This window comes from Macrotis lagotis, chromosome 6 (genome assembly GCF_037893015.1).
Source record: "Macrotis lagotis isolate mMagLag1 chromosome 6, bilby.v1.9.chrom.fasta, whole genome shotgun sequence".
Taxonomy (NCBI): domain Eukaryota; kingdom Metazoa; phylum Chordata; class Mammalia; order Peramelemorphia; family Peramelidae; genus Macrotis; species Macrotis lagotis.
In genome coordinates this window covers 33,512,087-33,529,277 of record NC_133663.1, presented here as the reverse complement: position 1 = coordinate 33,529,277, position 17,191 = coordinate 33,512,087, and the positions used below count along the sequence as shown (strand labels likewise).

The following is a 17,191-nucleotide window of genomic DNA, read 5'->3' as shown; positions in this document are numbered from 1 at the left end:
TATTTTAGCAAGTTGTCTATATGGCAATCCTTAGATGGAATCTTGAATAGCTTTAATCTGAAACTGTGTCACAGTGATCATTTTTATTCGGTCTCTGACTGAATTGATCCTTTGGTATTAAACAATATTGAAATTCTTCTGCCTACAGTCAGAGGACTGGGCTGGCAATTAGAAAGACATGGATTCCAGTCCTCCCTCTGATATGTCCTGCCAAAATGACTATGAGCAAATTACTTTATCCTCAGTGCCCCAGACCACTCTCTGAAATGAGATAAACTATGAAGGAGTCGCTTAAGTTATATCTATGGAAGAAGTTTTCTAGATAAAAAAAATATGATTAGCTCACACCTCCACATTTTATTTAAAATATTTTTATTGAAAAGAAAAAAGCAAAGAAAGAATGGACATTCTGATTTTGATCAATAGTCCACACAGCTTAGAATGATACATGACCATGCCACCCAGAAGTTTCTCATGAGAGAGAATCATTGTCATCTTTAAGACAAATATCAAAGGTTGTATCCAGAACATTTCTAATCTTCTAGTCACCCAATAAGATGGTACCCACCATCAAGACATTTAAATTTTTCCAAACTTATTTATATTGTCAGCCTCTGAGACCTCTCGGGGAGAAAGAAGAAAAGCAGATATAATTAGTTTTCTAACTTCCTATGTCAAATGAAGTACCTTGAGAAAACTTTGTGACCAGCAATTAAAAGTTAGGCTAGGCATTAGTCATGTGATAAAGAGCAAGAGATAACCAGAAGACAACCCAGATAAGCCATTGGTGTCTAGCAACATCAAATAATGTAGATGTTCCCCAACATATTTGGTGGACTCTTTCTGTGGCAGATTTGTTGGGAAAAGTGAACAAGAGTCACAGGGAAGGACAAGTGTGGATAATGTTTGACCATTGAATGCAAAATCCACACTGAAAAGGTCACAGATCTGTCACAGAATAAAAAGAGAAAATAATATTTACATTAAAATTATTTATTTCAAATATCAAGGATATTAGTAGGGTTTGTGACTAGATTCACATTTGCCTTATCCAAATCCTTCCATTGTCATGCCTTTATTCACTGAATCATTTACATATTCCTTGACATCCATCCATTCACCCATTGAGATAAGGAAACTGGGGCAGCTAGGTGGCACAGTGGATAGAGCACTGGAGTCAGGAATACCTGAGTTCAAATCTGGCTTCAGACGATAATTGCCTAGCTGTGTGACCTTGGGCAGTCTTTTTTAAACTTTTATTATTGCCTTAAATAAATAAATAAAAGTTTAAAAAAAGACTGCAGATCCATCAACAACCAGAAGTAACTATTACTTATTCACCATTCCTATTTCACTGCATAGATTATTGGTTGTAATGGGTAGTCCTCTGAGGTCTATTCTCATTTTAACTTATTGTCTATCCTTGTTGCTACATGATTTCCCATGGGATTCTTCACGGAGTGAGCTGCCTCAAATAATCTGCTCCTTTCTACCATTCATTTTGGAGCTCTTCATTGGCTGTCTGATGATGAGTCAGGAAGATTCTGCATGTGATTCTGCACAATGAAGAAGCAAATGTTTCTACCACTAAGATGTCTTGAACAATTTCTAAATTGTCTTGACTTTCTTAAATACTTTATCTTGTATTGATGAGTTTTGGGCACATGAAGCTGAAGTCATCATGGACCATTCTGTATCTCCAGGATCACTTTGTGCCCTGGCTATTATTCTACCAACACTTCTAGGACCAGACTGAAAATTGAAAGGGACATTAGAAGTCATTAATTACAATCATGCTCAAACCATTGATGAGGAGCTGAGGTCAAGAGAGGTTAAATGGATTCCTCAAAAATCACTCCGTAAGTAGATGAGATGGGATTTAAATCCTTATCTTCCCTAACCCAATGCCAACACTCTATCCACTATCTTTGATACCTTGAATGAGTCCACCAAAGACATATTCCAAAACTTCAATGTTCTCCAAGCAATTTGGAGAAAGTTTGTTGTTTGTCTTTGTTCAGTCAATCTACATTTGGCATTTCCAGGATGGCATTATAAATAAAACACAAGCATGTGACATGTTCACCATTCATCTTGAGCATGTTTTTCCAATCAGGATACCAGAGCATTGACCCATGGCAATGACACAGAATCTAAGGAGATTAAATTCCTTTGCTTTACTTCTTTGTGGATATTTATATGCCCTGATTCTATGGATCACTTGATTTTTGTTCAATTTCCATTGTTTATGTCTTCAAGGATGCTAATGCACATCAGAGTTATTTTACTCTGTGCAATGTATCCTGTGGCCACTGAGTTAAATTTTCTTTCATAATCTACCATAAAGGAAATAAGATGGAAATTTATAACTGTATGTATGGTTCTTGGAGTTATGTGCAATCAGTCCACACTGGGAAGATATGCTGATAGTTCATCCATTTTGGACCAAAGGAGCTCATTGAACCATTTTTCATTTGAGAATATATAGAGACATGAAGAATATGTAGATAGATGCTGTGGTGTATGGAAAGCTGAATTTTAAATCTGGAAGACTTTCATTCAAGTAGTATCTCAAACTCTTGCTAAATGAGACTGATTGGGCGAGTCATTTAGCCTCTTCTGGCCTCAATTTCTTCACCTATTAAAAGGGAACAATAAATGTACCTACCTCACAGGCTTATTGTGAGACTCAAATGAGATAATGTGTGTAAAGTGCTATAGAAATGATAGCTGTTACTATTTTGCTAAAGACAAGTGACTGTTGTAGAGATTTTATACACAGACCAGACCATGTTGCCCCTAACCTACCCAGCTTAGCCAATGGTCCCCTATTATTTCCATGATGAATATAGATTAACAAATAAAATACATTTAGGGCAATTAAAACTTTTCACATGGTAGACACTTAATATATGTTTATCAATTAATTGAAGATCCTCAACTCTATGAGTTTTGGTAGACATAGAGAAATGTCAGCCTTTAGTTAAGTTGAGGTGAGATATGAGATGAAGACATCAAAGGACTGAGAAAATGGGTGTTAGTTTAGGCAATAAAAACTACTATAAGTCTTTTTCTGCAATTATTCCTATGGGATACTAAATCAATGATGAGATATTAGAAAACAGCCATATTTATGCTTATTTTCCCTTATTTTATTTTTAGCCATTAACCTTGTGTTATGGGATTTAGAGCAGGAAAGGATGTTTTCTTTTGTGAAATCCTCTTATTTTTACAGATGAAGAACTCAGTCCCAGAATTCATATGGCTAGAAAGTTGTTTAACTTGATTAAGACCCGTTATCCTGCCAGTTCATCCCAAAACTTTTTCTAGCTCTCTATCTCGATCTCTATAAGAATGAGAAACAGTTTGATGGTGACTGTATAGGATTCACTGGAAGGCTTGTGAAATCCAGTATCATACCTCTTCCCTATATTTCACTAGGAGGAATGCTTTATATCATTTTGATTTCACACCCCCCCCTTTTAATTTTCATCCTTCTAGAAGGAAGATGTGGTTTGTTTTGGTCTTCTTTCCTATGATGACCCCTCCATTATCTAAGTTCCTGCCTATTAAGGTGCATGGTAACAAAATGAATAGCATATTTTCTCAAATATTTGTCTTTTTGAATCATTTGTAGAAGTTTTATAACTGTGGTATTGGCAGTTTCTCTTTACCTCAAAAATATTTTCATTTTTTTACACTGCACACAGAGAGGATCAAGTCCTATAGGGGGATTTGACTTTAAAAATTAATGATTCATTTATTTAAATTGTTGCCAGGCAAAGGCCCCACTGGCATGATTACATCAGTATGGTGTTCACTATGACTCAGGGTGCAGAATGAATTGAATTTGTGATGTTAAAGCCAAATCCAAAAGTAGCCTGTGGAAACCAATTGAGTCAAGTCTTCACTTGAATGCTCTGAGTTGGCATAAGTATGAGGCAACTGATAGGTCTTCAACTTGAGATTTTGTTAGCTTATTTTTAGTAAATTTCTAAAGAGCATAGGCTACATGTCAAGCAATAGGGTGACAGCTTGCTATCTTGGATACACAAGTGGATTTTTAAATGCAGAGCAGCTACTTGGTGTAAAGGGAAGTCTGCCAGACTTGTGGCCAGGAAACATAACTTCAAACCTCTTCTCCAAGGTTTAGGAACTCTTATTTTGCTTTTATGTAACTTAGGAATGGGGGCAGCTAGGTGACCCCATAGTTCACAGAAAACCAGGCCTGGAATCGGGAATACTCATCTTCCTGAGTTCAAATCTGGCTTTTTGAGGCTTACTATTTGGGAGACCCTGGGAAAGCCATTTGACCTTGTTTCCCCTCAGTTTCCTTAGCTGTCAAGTGAGCTAGAGAAGGAAATAACCAGACTAGTATCTTTGCCAAGAAAACCCCAAATGGAGTCATGAAGAGTTGGATGTGACCAAAAAAAATGACTGAAGAGCAACAAATTGGAAATAAATCTTGCACTCCTTGCTTCGTAGACATACTATTTGGTCAAAGTGATTTGTAAACCTTAAATACTATGAACCAAAATATTGCTACCATCACTAATGCTACCAATTACTAATAATGTGAGCAGGATTAGTCATTGGTTATTCCCACTGATGAGCTTTGATAGGTTTAGGTTATCCTATGGTTCCCAGGCTAGTACTAGTTTGCTATTTTTTTAATAGATGGAAGGTTAGAGGGCAGACTGCATTTTGTATCACCCAAAGCTTACATTCATTATTCATGAATTGATATTTTCATTGTTCACTAAGGCATTCATTCAGTCATTCATATATTCATTTCCTATAACTCAGCAAGTTTTCTCTAAGACCATATAATGTGATAGACCCTAGGCTAGGAGCCAAGGAACATGAAGACAAAAATGAAAAAGTTCTTTCTCTCAGAGAGCTTCCATTCCACTAGAGGAAAAAACATGTCTAAAGATGAAAAAATAGTATATATATATATATATATATATATATATATATATATATATATATAGCTTATATATGTATATATAAATATGTAGCATAATGTAATTATATTACATATATCATATAGAACATTTATGATTATACATTCATTCAATCAACAAGAATTGATTAAGTATAAGGTGAGGAAGAAGGTCGCAGACTCCACAACATGCATTTTTGATCAACAGTACTCCTAATTTCCAACATTCCATCTTCTTAGTTTCCCAAATTCCCTAGTTTTTCACTTCATTTCTAAATCTCCAGATATTGAAACTGGGGCTCAGGAAATAAGACTAGAATCCATATATTCCCCCTTTCTTCTCTAGTTGCTGAAATGATACTTGAACTGAGATTGACTGATGATCTCACCTACTCTTTACTTTCTGGATATTTTCATTGACATCTCTTAGAGGCAGTTAGGGTTTCCTTTGACCATGAACCTAACCCAAATTCAGACTTGGCCTACCTCACCTGAAACCCAGACATCCAATACCTTAGGAAATATGAAAGAAAGCAACATTAGTTCTGCCCTCTCTCCAGAATATTCCAAGAGGTATACTTATCTTTGTGGCCATTTAATGTAGACATATATCTGTTGTTCCGGACAGAACTCAGCCTGGCATCTCTAATTACAGAATGAGTATGAACAAACTCATTAATTAAGGTCCTGTTTATAGTTAGTAGAGAAGTGTAATCAGTTGTTAGGGTTACCTTGAGGAGAAATGGTCATTCTATAAAAATATTTACAGAGCATGGGCAAGTGTTAAGAGACATGGAAGGGCTAGTCATTCACATCCGCTTGTGAAATCTAAGCCCATTATCTCTTACTGGCAGGAAGCAATAACTCTCATAAACTCTGATCCCATTTCAAACAAACAAACAACTGTGGTTAACAATGGAGACATAAATATAGCTGAAATGAAATGGCTAATAGGCTCATTCCCTCTTTATGGATATTAACCTAAGATCTAGCTACAGACATATTTACTGTTTAAGGGTGAAGAAGGCTACAGGGACAGTCTTATTAAACTGATTAATGAACAATGCCAGGGGTGGAATGTAATGAACACTGTCTTTTGTGTACCACTAAGATGCTGTCCACACTCTGCTCATGAGGACTTCGAATTGTTCCTGCCTGTAAATAGTGATAAGTTTAGGGTCCCCTTCAGTTAAGATGGAAGTTTAGGGGAACAAACTGTGATCTGTGTCTTCTAAAGATAATCCTCATTTGGCACTACACACTCTTCAATCTTTACTTGAATCTCAGCAATAGCTTTTTATTTTTATCCAGTCCTGTGAGTTGTTGGCCAAGGAAGCTTCTTCCTCATTGGTACTACCTCCTCAATAAATCTGTCCTTGGTTGAATATATGTATTCTGACGGCTTACACTTTTTCATCTTTGTCTTTGTAGCCCAAGAGTCTACCTCACTACCTTGTTCAGAACTGGAAACATGAAAAATTCTTAATTGGTTGAATGATTAATTCTTCCATCTTTCTCCTAATTCAGATTTTTGTAATTTCTAGAATTCTTTATCTTATTTCTCCCATTTTCCCTTTCACATCCTATCCTAAATTACACTGTGTAGGGTTCATGTGGCCACTTTAGTAAATTGCTCTAAATTTAGTTTCCTCAATTTTTCAATGAACCAGATGACCTTGAAGGGCACCATTCCCCTCCTACTACTGCCCCCCCACCAGAGTCCATAGACCTGGAGGGAAGATATTTTTACACTTAGCATAATAGATGCGCAATCCATGTTTGTTACTGAGTTGAAACAAGAGACTGGCTCTGCAGCCAAGAAACCAAGGAGAAGAATAAATAATTCTGGAGCTGTCCAACCTTTCTTTCAACTTAGTCTTTTCATGGGATCAGTTAGTATCTACTTACGGTCCTTCCACCGGCACTACAGGAGCATTTTAACAGCTAAGTGATCTTTACAAACAACATCCAATCCATGAAGAAACACTTTCAAGAACAGTGATTACAATCCCCAATTTAAAGCAATTCCTTTCAAGTGAAGAAGCTCAAAGTAGGAATCCAGAGCTCTTTCATGCTTCATGAAAGGTTGAGAGTGACAAACCTGCAGGTGAGAAATAGCTCTGGGAGTGGAGGTCTATGCTTTATCTATAAAATCAGTGGATTGAACCAGAGGAGCACAGAAGCTGCTTCCTGCTCAGAGATTCTGAACTGACTGGGAATTTTAGCATTCTCCACAAGTCACAGAACTACAGATTGTCCGAACTGGACGGAAGCTCAGTTATAGTTATCATCCTAGAGCAAAATACAAATCCTCACTAGGATAGAACCAACAAGTAGTCACTGTGTGTTTATTCATTTGTTCTGGCTGAGATCCAGCAGGTCAGGAATTCCATTTCTTGGGTCCTTTGAGACTATAGTGAAAGAGAATTTAATTTACCTTCTCTCGGAAGAGAGTTCCAACTTTTAGGTAGTTTACCTTACTATATACTTAATTTCTCTCTCTGGAACTTTTGCTAATTTTTCCCTTCTTGCATCAAGTAGAACAGGTTAATCTGTCTTTTATTGGATAATTCTTTGAATCCCTTAAAACAATGTCAAGTCACACACACACACACACACACACACACACACACACACACACACACACAAATATACACATGCACCCTTCCTTCTCTCCCTTGTCTATGTTACAGATTCCCAGTTCCTTCAGATGATGATCATATAGCCTGGACTGGAAGTTCTTTGCTGTTTTGGTCGCCTTCTACTCAACATCTCCAGTTTATCAGTGTCCTTCCTATAATGTCTTTCCTAAAGCATGACTCCAACTGAACATTGTTCATTCATTTCCTCATTCAATGAATCAGTATTAAGATCCAAGTATATTCCAGACATAATCAAGGTATAGGAAATACAAAGACATAGAAACAAATTCAGATGGGATGTAGCCAGGACAGAGCAGGGTGGAATCCGTGTTCCTTGTGACTAGAAAAGAAGGCAGGCTGGCCACAAAGTGAGTCAAAGACAAGTTAGATGGTCCAAATTGTGTTTTGAGCTTCCAGAAAAGAAGAAAATTTTGACTTGGTCCACTTCACTGGAAATTTATGGCAAAAGGAAGATGAATCACATAAGAAGGCATCACTGAGTTATTTTCCACCAGTGAAAGGAGTGCCCACTGATGAAGTCTTGGGTCATTCAAAGTGGGAACACCACAATGGAAAGATCATTGGATTGTTTTTGTCAGAGGACCTGAATTCAGATCCTAATTCTACTGCTTACCACTTGAATAACCTTTTGCAAATCACTTGCCTTCAATAAAATAAAGAGGCTGTACTAAAAGGAGTCGAATATTCTTCCTTTTAATTCTGGTCCTGTGAGCTAGAGTATCTTCTGTGTCTTTGATGTATTATACCCAATTACAATAATTAACTTATTAGAAGCCTATGAACCATATTATAGCTCCTAAGGTTCATGTGGTTCCTCTTTTTGCTGCTTAGGGAAACTGTAGTAAATTATAAACTAAGAATAGTACCACAATTGCTCTGAGACCCCAGACCTCAGAAATTTCTAAAAGTTTCAGCCAAGGAATAACTCTCCTTAAATTTAAATTTACAGATAGATAAATGATAGATAGATAGATAGATAGATATTAGTTAATCCTTTATGTATGTGTATTGTGTAGTTGAGGTAAAATTTATATTACAGGAAATGCTTGAGTAAAAAAAGTAGCAGAGTATCTTACAATGTTTGGTATTTTACAGATGATAAACCTACCAGTCCAGGTATTGGGTGTTGGAGAGAAAGCTACCCTCTTCTTAGAACTTCCCTCTATAATAAAACTAGTGGTACTAGCCTTGGTCTTCTACTCAGAGTTACCTGTAAGATTGATGTCACAATTCAGTCTCTGTTTTCTGCTATAGCTCAATTCTACTTTCTCTTGCTTCTTTTGATATATGTGCCCCCTTGGTCAACTCTTGATGCCAACTACATTTTCTATTCAATATCCTTGAAATCTTTTGTTCATTATAACTTAGCTTCTACCTTCAAATCATGACCAAGATTCTCTCCCAATTTGAATAGACTTCCTGTAACAGCTCACTGAAATATTATTTAATGATATATCCAGACTTTGTTTACATCTAGCAAACACTGGAGATACATTTTCCCCTGTTAAATGCCAGGCTAAATGCCTTGATAAATATTTTTTTAAATGGGACAAGGATGGTGCCATTGAGTTATTTACTGAATTCACAACTGGGGGTTACTATGATCAAAACCAGTTGAAGTTACCAATAAATAACTGCATATTTACCCCCTTGTTCTGGTTGAGACCCACAAGATCAGAAATTCCATTTCTTTGGTTCTTTGGAACTTTAAAGTAGCCAGCATCCTTCTGGGAAACATCTGGGAGAAGTTTCCTCCTGGAACAAATCTCCTTCTCTTGGTTTTGTTCCTGTCTCTTGCAGTCTCAGAGCCAGTCTCCCCACTGTGCTTCTCCCAGGACTGAACCTCCTCTCTTCTTAAGATTGTTCTCTCCTTCCCCAAATTGGCAGCACCATGCCTACAGTTTGGCAAGCCTCAAACCCAGCTTTTCCTCACAGATCTCGCTGAGATTGCCCTTTTATATACTAAAGTCTTCTGGCAAGGACACTGCCTCAATGGGTATCAACCAAGGTTCTTATCTAAAATGACGGAATGATTCTGATAGTTTTTCAAGAGCTAAATATTTTTTATGAACTGGGAACAAATTTTATAATATACAAAACACTATTTGAAAATTATCATTATCATGCACAGATCAATTACATGGACTTTTCTCATTCTGTTATTTCCTCCCTATTTGTGTGTCTCCCCCCCACACACACACACACATACAAACACATAATGCTTCCCCCTAGAAAGCTTCTCAGAGGTGATTTTATTAATTGTTGATATTAATAATCATTAATATTAATTTGTCATCATTAATTTGGATTTGGAGTATTTCTTTATATGATTGCTGATAGCTTACATTTCTTGACTTTTATCATAAAAATCTGATAAAGTTTTTTTAGTCAGCTAGTTCCTTTCCAATTTTAATTGCATTGAATTTGTTGCAACCCAGGGTTTAAGCCAGAAAAATACAAAGATTCCCCTCATTGATGGAGAGAAAAATTACTGGACAATGCATTTCAGTTTAAGAGGCAGAGTTTTTTGGATTCCTTAGAAGGAGAGACGTTCTGTCTTTCTACTTTGAGAGAGTACATCTCATTGGTGGCCCTAGACCTTCAGAGACAGAACAAACTTTAGAATTCAGCCATGCAGGAGAAATTTAACCTTTTCCCAATATTCCTGATTTCTAATCCTTCTTTATAGTATTGCCTGCTATAGCCTAATTTAATATAATCTCTTTTATTTCAATTTGACATCTACTTTGATAAATGTATTTAGTTCTTATTCAGTATTTGTGATGGTCTTTTGCATAAGTAGCATTTGGAGGGAAAGGCGACAAGCCCTGCCATAAGAGCTACACCTTTTCTTCTTTAAGGTGTAGTAGCCAGGGAAGCGTTAAGATCAAAAAACATTTTCCTTGGACTAACAATATATTAGGAGTATGTGGGAATAGATATAGTATAGGATTCTAGTTCTAATATAGTAGTCTAGATAGTGCCCTTCTGGTATGATATCCCATCTTTGAGAGAACATAATGACCAATCAAGGGTGCCCTTCTCTTAGTTTCCTGCAGGCAAAAATCAGTGTCCCTTGGGGATTACAGTTATATCTCTTTATATGTTCCCTATGAGCATGTTTGGACATCATTTGAATATTCATGTAACATACATAGGCAGCACATACATGCACTGTTCTGTTTTTGCACAAACTTTTAAATTTTGTATTAAAACTATCTATTTTATCATTTATGATCATCTCTATCCATAATTTGGTCAAGAATTGAACATGTGTGAAAAATATTCTACTTTTTTCTCCTTCAAATTGTTTAGGATATAACTGTCTATCTGTGTGTGTATATATATATATATATATATATATATATATATTTCATATATCTACTTGACATTTGTTATAGTATTTAGTGTGAGATTGGTCAAATGCCAATTTTTGTCCAATATGTCTAGAAGGTGAATGAACAACTCAGTATTTGTTGTCTTTGGATTTATTGAACACTATGCTACTATTTTCATTCTAATAATTAAACTGTTTCACTGATGATTATCAGTTTCAGCTCCTAAATCTCATTTCATGTAGGGCAGCATGGAATAAGAAATGAGTGTCTCCCCTGGGTTCAGTAACACTTCCTTTCACATTCTCCCTCAGGTAATTCCTGGCTCTAGAAACTGGGTAGCTTCCTCATCTGAGAAAGTCCACCTAACTTCCAAGTATTCTGTAAGCTTCAGATGAAGTAATGGAAATAAACCATCAAATGCTATATAAATGTTGGGCATTATTATTATATCGTTGGTGCCTATATTTAATTTGATTGTATCAAAATGAATCCAGACCACAACATTTGACTCCTGTTATCTTCTCTGGTAAAACTTTCCAGATGTGCTTTGAAATGGGGTCTGGACAACAAAGAGCTAGGAAATCAAGGGTTAACACATTGGCTCAGGCAATTAAATTGCTCTGGCAATTAAAGCAAGAAACATTATGGACAACATCATTACTTAATTTGACATCAACCTTAAACTTTAGAGATGTCCACCTAAAGTATCACTATTTCCATTATAGTCCAACTATCACTAATTTATCAGAATCATTCTTAAAGCTACTATTTTTGGTTTATAAAACCCCTTAGATGAGTGAATTCTGTGAGCTTAGCACCAAGTATGTAAGGTATATAAGCTTTTATTCTTTCCCCCTCTAAATTCTCTAATTCTTTCCCCCTGTTTAAGAATGAAGGCATTTGATTAAGCAAACATTCATTAGCCACTGCATGTATGTGCAAAGACTGTGCTAGGAAATGGAGATGTGAAGAAAGGTAAGACAGTTTTTGATTTAAGAGAACTCAGACAATGTGGGGATGAAAGCTTATGTAAAAATTTATATACAGGTTAAAGTGGAGACAGCTAAGAGAAGGAAGGCACCAACAATGTGAGAATCAGGAAACATATCTCATAGAAGGTGAAATTTTATCTGGAAATTGAAGGAAACCAATGAGGACAGAGAGAATTCCAATATGCAGGATGGTCAGTAAAAAAAGCACAGAGAAAAAAGATTATTAAGGGACCACTCAGTTTTAGGCGTTGTATTCAATGTATAGGGTGCCAGAAAACCCTACCTCATTCGACAAACTTGGTGAACAAATCTCTGAGCAATTTCACTGTACCCTGATAGAATATATATCAGCCTAGTCATCCAGTGGGGACCATCACCAATCATCTTGACTTTCTCTTGCACCTGGACTCTGATGGAAAGCATGACTCTGTACAGCTCAGAATCACTTACATCCAATTCACTTGCAAGATGGCACATCCCCTGTTCTGTTATCCACCTTGAGAATGAAGACCCACCATCATCACCACCAATAACAATAGCAACATCCAGCACCTATATAAGACAGTACACAGCAGCAGAGAGGAATGACTTTCTTCAAAGTTCAGCTCAAATAATCCTTGGTCCCAGCAGATATTATAAGTTCCCCTACCTTCTGCCAAAATTGCTTTGTTTTTGTGGTATATTTATGGAGGGGAGAGATGGGTGGGGGGAGATAGAGACAAAGACAGACCATGAGAGAAAAACAGAGAGAGAGAGAGAGAGAGAGAGAGAGAGAGAGAGAGAGAGAGAGAGAGAGAGAGAATATTTACACAATTTACACAATACTTAACCCTAAGAGCAGGGTGAGATTATCATTCCCATTTTAAAGATAAGAAACTAAGGCTGAAAAAGAGGATGTAATTTGTCCAGAGTCAATGTCTGAAGTAAGATTTGAATTCGGACTAGCTCCATTGCTACATCTACTTGTCCCCTATAGAATTTAACTGCAGGAAGCTTTAATGTTTTGGCCTTTGTACATCCAGTGTCTCCCAAAGTGTCCTAAACATTTTGGGGGGAGGGGAAGGAGTAGGCCAGTGATTTTAATGAGACAGAAAACTCTCAGTGAGTGAGTTAAGTATCGACATTTGCTCTGCAGCCAATACATTTTAGAAAGGAGTTTTGATTCAGGTCTTCCTGATTCCTTAGACTATTCTATCCACTAGTTCCTTGTGATTAGGAATGGTTTCATTTTTCATACATAAATATACATGTGTTTCAGTACATACAAATTATAAAAACACATCATACACATGTACATATATATATTCCCAGTGCATAGCATGGTGCTTGAGACTTAGTAATTGCTTTATACATACATTTTGATTGATGAATTCCTATTGATGGATAAATTGAGTTCTCCTGCCTCTGCCAACAGCCTGTGATGTGAGCTTGGGAAAATACCTCCTCCACTTTGGAACCCAGTTTTCTAACTGTCACATAAAGAGATTGGAACAGAGGATCTCTCTAAATAGACTTCCAGCTCTGAAATTCATTCAATCAACAAGCATTTATTATTAGAAATCCTCAACAATTCCATGAAAGGAAGAGTTGTGGGCCTCCAAGCAGAACATGTCTCTTGCCATCCTTCCGGTGTTCTCAAGTTCCCAGTTATTAAATTACGTGGGCTAGAAGAAAGTAGCATCCCTCCACCATGACATAATAGGCCTTGTAGGAATTGAGAATGAGACTGGTGGTAGAACAGCTGGCCATGTTGAGCTACAGAAAGAAAGCCATTAACTCAATCTGAAAAGCTCACATGGCACTTTTTTTCATATAACTAAGAATACAAGTCTATTTTGAAGCTGTCTTCCTGGTCATTGCCAGGCATCTGTTAGCTGCAGGGTGGGCAGCATCTATTTTTTTAAAGGACCATATTTTTAATTTTAAGATAGGTTTAGCTCCAGGAGCCCAAGGGTCTGTTCTTGAACAGCTTCCCCTATGAAGATTCTCCTTCCTTATGCTCAAGCTGACTTGGGTCTATTTTCTGGCAATCACTCAAATCCTACCATAAAGCAGCTGGGGACTGCCTCTCTAGGTTCACTTTCAGAGAGAATATTTCCATTCCAAGCACCTGCCCTATAAACCTCTTCTCAACTCAACAACTTAGATTCAGGCACATTTTTTTAAACATCAAGGATTTTTCTGTAGAACTCTTATAATAATCATCTTAATATTTTGAACTTAATATGACTGGTAATCACATTTGAGTGGGGGGGAGGCAAAGATAAGGGAATTTCCTAGTTTTTAAGTGGGCATGAGACCTAAATGTCAGGCTGCTTTGTAAGATGGGAAGCCATAATCCATGAAATTTCTGCTCTCATTGATAATTCCATGTTGATTTCTTCAGTTTATTAAGCACGGAGCCCTTCTAATAATTGTCTGATGGGGCCCAAGCTATTTAGTAAGTGCCAGTATGGGAAGCTTCATGGAACAGATTTTTCTATTCTTTTAGTAATAGTATTTTGCAAAGTGATACTTACAGTGATCCTGTCTTCCAAACTCAGAGACTTCCCATTAGCAGCTTCCCACTTCCCCAGGGTCCTTGTCGTCTCTAAGCAGGTCTCTAGAGCTTCCCATCTTCTTCATTGCACCTACCCATTCCCAAAGCAGCTTCATAGTATAGTACTTGGAGGGTTGAACCTAGAAACAAAATGGGCTAGATTCAAATTCTGCACCAGTGTCACATAGGTAAATCACCTAATCTCATCCAGCCTCAGGGACCTCACCTGTAAGAGGAGGTTAATAGCAACTATTTCTCAGGGTTATTGTAAAAATCAAGGGAGAGAACATTCATAAAGTACTTTGAAAGCACCAGATGAGTGTTAGTTTTTATTTTTATAAAGACTCTTCTATTCTGAGAGAGTTGGTCACCAATTCAGGATCATAGATGTGAGATTAGAAAGTCTTCAAGTTTGATGCCCATACTTTAGATGTCAAATTGGAAAGGGGAAGAGATTCACCAGGGCCACATAGTTACCCAGACTCTGAAAGTCCCTTAAATCCTGAAATCATTTGCAATTATCTGTGGTATAGACATGAAGGTATGATATATCCTCATAGCTTCCAATCACTGTTCAGGTTATAAAGGAAACAGACCAGTTCTTCTTTCATGTCTTATAGATTTTAATTTTATTCTGGAGTTCATTACCACTTGATTCCCAGAATCTTTCTTTATTATGACTGTCTTCTCTATTTGGAAAAGTATTGGTGATCTCATCAACTTCTTTCAGTGATGGAGGTTGATTGTAACGTCTGATGTCAATTCACATGAGTCTTCCTATGAATCTCTGAATTTATCATATGTTTCATTTCCAATTCAAATGGATTGATGATCTCTCCGCCAACAATGCAGATCACAGGACATCCATACTGGGCCTACTCTGTGAGACTCATGTCTGTGGCCTCCCCAAAGTTGACCATAACTTATCCATCCAATGAGTCTATCCAAGGTGTGTATCTACTTTTCTCCCAATGGAGTACTTCAGCTTCCATCTGTCACGCTTCACTCTAGTCATAAAATCAACCCAACTTTTATTTCTCATACAATTCCTAGATGACCACCTTTGCTTGTACACTTCTTGGAAGTCCCTCTCCTTGATGTGGTATGTAGTAGCCCAGTTTCACCCACCATGAACCTCCCCATTGCCTTCTTGTAATGAACATCTTGAGCTCTTCAGAGGCATTGGAATTCCAGGCCTCCTGAACATATGGCTAAATTAGTAAAATGTTGCTTTCAAAAGATGGGTCTTTACTGTTATCAGAAGAATGGGATTGATATAAGTGTTTGACTGTTTTCTAAAAGCTATCCAGCTCATTCTCCTCATTTTCTACTCTGGGACCAGCTCATTGCCCATCTGTCCTCTTAAGATCTTAAGATCTATCTTATCTGTCTATCTACCTACTGTTGCACAGTAGAGCATCCATTCAGAGGTAGGTAGATATCTGGGAAATAGATCTTTTTTTAATTTTCTCCATGAATGGATAAGGCAGGCTCCTTTGTGTGATTATAAATATCTTCCAGTAGATTTTGTGGCAACTTGAATATTAATTAAATCAAAACAGGACGATCTAGCAAACTGTAACTTTATCAAAAAAAACCCTGCTCTACCTGAACTGTGATTCGATCACCTCTTTCACAGAGATGAATACTATTGGCAAGCATGTATGTCTCTGTTTGCCTCTCCTGATTTTTTAAATAATTTTTATTAATTGAAAAGAATTATTTCATCCAAGGAATCCCAAATGATCTTATGGAAAGGGGACACCTTTTTATTTAAAAAAAATAGATAACCCTTTAAGTAGAATGTTGTTGTATCAATTTGAATACTTTTATAGCTAATAAGCACAATAAGATTTTACATCTCCACATGTTTCCATAAATTCTGAAGAGAAAAGATGTGTATTTATTGTTCAAACATAATTTACAAAAACCTGCTTGTCTCCTTTGATTAGCCTCATTGAAGATGCTGCAAATTCATGTATAAATGACCCTCATAAAGATTTTTTTATCGATGAGGGAGTAGGTATCTAGATCAATGGTTCTTAATGTTCTCTGAATCACCTTTTTTTAGTATCAGCAAATTCAAAAGTTTTTTTCAATTCCTTGGTCATTTTCCCCTTATAAATAGGGCTCTAAAGGCCCTCAAATTTTTATTTCCTCCATCCCTCACATTCTCTTATATATTTGAAACAGATCAGCTGCTTCTTCTCTTTATTCTATTTAATGCCATTTCTACATGCTGAGGAATTGTCATATTGGGGGTGCAAGAGCAGGAGGTCCACTCTCCTCAATGAATACAACAGTGTTGTGATTCTTTCATAAATTTTTTCCATTTTCTTCCATTTTTAATACTCTTTTCATCCTTTAATGTCCCGAGACATCTTTGCCAAACTAGAGCCCTTGCCAGGTTTTCTTTAGACAACTTTTAGTCAACTTTTACTGCCCCTCTTTGCTTTATGAGATGATGATACTCATCATCATCTACCACCTTTTTTGGTAAAATTGCAGCTATCTCCTTGTTTGGCAATCAAGTCCAATATTTGCTGTTGAAGGTGTTTCTAGTCTCTGTTGTCCTCCTTGTTGTAAAAATTAGCAAACATTGCTGGAAATTACAGATGAATAATCTATGTTGATGTCATTTCAATTGTCCATTGCCCATTTTTAATAGCTTGCTTATAAAATACAGGGTTAAATCAACACCATCATCATGAGCA

The 17,191-nt window shown here is 36.8% G+C and overlaps 1 protein-coding gene and 1 long non-coding RNA gene across 4 annotated transcripts in view; one reads left to right on the top strand and one right to left on the bottom strand.

Annotated features, from left to right (window-relative positions):
- LOC141491611 (uncharacterized) overlaps window positions 1–8,770 on the bottom strand; it is a 46,482-nt gene extending 37,712 nt beyond the window's left edge. The window contains exon 1 of the long non-coding RNA XR_012469664.1: window positions 8,717–8,770. This is a non-coding gene — a long non-coding RNA (uncharacterized LOC141491611). The remainder of the gene's footprint in view (window positions 1–8,716) is intronic.
- The window catches only part of SPATA16 (spermatogenesis associated 16), a 311,103-nt gene that overhangs the window by 67,668 nt on the left and 226,244 nt on the right, over window positions 1–17,191 (top strand). The window lies entirely within an intron of this gene.